The 2,500-nt window shown below is 58.8% G+C and overlaps 1 non-coding gene across 1 annotated transcript in view; it reads right to left on the reverse strand.

Moving 5' to 3' along the window:
- LOC124774267 overlaps positions 1-778 on the reverse strand; it is a 1,909-nt gene extending 1,131 nt beyond the window's left edge. Inside the window, exon 1 of the ribosomal RNA XR_007015255.1 lies at positions 1-778. This exon is cut by the window's left edge and continues 1,131 nt beyond it. This is a non-coding gene — a ribosomal RNA (small subunit ribosomal RNA).
- Between the last annotated feature and the right edge of the window lie 1,722 nt (positions 779-2,500).

The raw sequence follows: 2,500 nt of genomic DNA on the forward strand, positions 1-2,500 counted from the left end.
CCTCGGGACGCACGAGCACGCACGAGGCGGTCGCACGCCTTCGGCTCGCCCCACCGGCAGGACGTCCCACGATACATGCCAGTTAAACACCGACGGGCGGTGAACCAACAGCGTGGGACACAAATCCAACTACGAGCTTTTTAACCGCAACAACTTTAATATACGCTATTGGAGCTGGAATTACCGCGGCTGCTGGCACCAGACTTGCCCTCCAATAGATACTCGTTAAAGGATTTAAAGTGTACTCATTCCGATTACGGGGCCTCGGATGAGTCCCGTATCGTTATTTTTCGTCACTACCTCCCCGTGCCGGGAGTGGGTAATGTGCGCGCCTGCTGCCTTCCTTGGATGTGGTAGCCGTTTCTCAGGCTCCCTCTCCGGAATCGAACCCTGATTCCCCGTTACCCGTTACAACCATGGTAGGCGCAGAACCTACCATCGACAGTTGATAAGGCAGACATTTGAAAGATGCGTCGCCGGTACGAGGACCGTGCGATCAGCCCAAAGTTATTCAGAGTCACCAAGGCAAACGGACCGGACGAGCCGACCGATTGGTTTTGATCTAATAAAAGCGTCCCTTCCATCTCTGGTCGGGACTCTGTTTGCATGTATTAGCTCTAGAATTACCACAGTTATCCAAGTAACGTGGGTACGATCTAAGGAACCATAACTGATTTAATGAGCCATTCGCGGTTTCACCTTAATGCGGCTTGTACTGAGACATGCATGGCTTAATCTTTGAGACAAGCATATGACTACTGGCAGGATCAACCAGGGAGCTGCGTCAACTAGAGCTGAGCAGCCGGCCGCCCGGGAGTGTGTCCCGGGGGCCCGCGCGAACACGCAAGCGTCCGCTCAATCATTCTGCAAACAGGAGGAGGCTGAGCTCCCCTGCACAATACACCTCGAAACCCTCTCAGGTCCCGGCGGCGCGCAGCGCCGTCCCAAGTACTTGGTCGGGTTCGAGAGAGGCGCAATCGCCCGGAGTTAGGCGAGTAGACGCTTTCGGTGCGACCACCCGTGCTCCCAACTGAGCTTGCCGCTGCCGACAGAGGCCCGGGAGCGTGCTGTCGTGGCATTGCCGGCGGGAGACAACACGCGCCACCTACGGTGACCGGCAGCTCCAACGCCAGCGCCACAGAAGGACAAAAGCCCCACTTGGGTGCCGAAGCGAACTCTCCCAGCACAGCGCACGCGCCAACACATCCGCACAGCTGCGATACAAACCACCAGCGAGAACCGCTGGGGCGACCGAGCAGCAGACGGCGTCGCGGCGCCGAGCGCCGGGCGGCGGCGCATCCTCAACGCACACAGTCCTCAATCGGACCAGCACACTGAAGATGTCCACCGCGCTTCGCACCGGGCCCGCGAGGACCTACTTTGGCCGCACGGCGCCGCGCGCAGGGTGCGCCGGCGCGCAGCTGCGACGCCTGCCGCGTCCGTCGGCCGGCGCGCCTGCCACTGGCCGCCCCCACCAGCCGGCTGTAGCGCGTGCGCCCACGCACCGCGCGGCCAGCACGCCGGGAGGCGCCCCCTCACCGGCCGGGGACGGTCCCACCCAGCCACCGCCGCGTATCGCTTCACACCCAGATGCCGTTCAGTTTCGTCGGCATGGTGGGTATCGCTGGAACAACCGGTTAGTACCTCAACCTACCGTCGCCATCACCGATTCACCCCTAGCGAGAACAACCGCACCACAACGGGTTACCATTTGTTCATTTGCGTAACTTCACCAGAAAACGTATGCGTCCATCGCCATTTGCAACTTCCACGATTATTGCATGCCTGTGTCAGGTGTCACACCACACTACGTCTGCCCACATACACGCAACAAAATGTGCACGCCTAGACAATACGTGGAAGGTGGCCCCCGTACGTATGCGATGTCCATTGCTCGAACGACTGTCAACCGGCCTCTGTAGCATGTCGCAGATATGGAACGCGGTGCACCATGCTATCACGGTGTGTGAGGAGAGACGACTAGGTCCGAATACATCAACAGACAGCTCATGCTGATCGCCATCCACGGCGTCCGTTCCTCCCACACGTCTCTATGGCGTACCACACTGCAATCCAGCTGTCATAGGGAGACGACACGTAGCTGCGTGCACAATATTTGCACTGTATGGTCCGCCGTTTTTGGGCGCAGTCGTTGTACGGTCACACATGTGCCACGATGTATCATTCAGTACATAAGGACGAATGTGCAGTACAGATTGTGGTTTACGCGTACGACATCAGCGGACAGTTGACACAGGCCGCACCACAACGTAGCCTGAGTACGTCGCATGCGAAGGGCATTGAACATGCAAACTTCTCACCAACCAGCTTGCGAAGGCAGGGGGCAAGGTGGGGACGTGGGGAGGTGTGGGGGGGGGGGGGGCGCGGCATGTACGTCCTGCTGCCATCCACATTACAGTGTACAGCAGGAGCATGTGGAAAGTCAGCAAGACTTGCAAGGTGTTTAACATGAAGCGATACACAGGGGAGCGGGCAGTGC

Source organism: Schistocerca piceifrons, unplaced genomic scaffold (genome assembly GCF_021461385.2).
Source record: "Schistocerca piceifrons isolate TAMUIC-IGC-003096 unplaced genomic scaffold, iqSchPice1.1 HiC_scaffold_961, whole genome shotgun sequence".
Lineage (NCBI taxonomy): Eukaryota > Metazoa > Arthropoda > Insecta > Orthoptera > Acrididae > Schistocerca > Schistocerca piceifrons.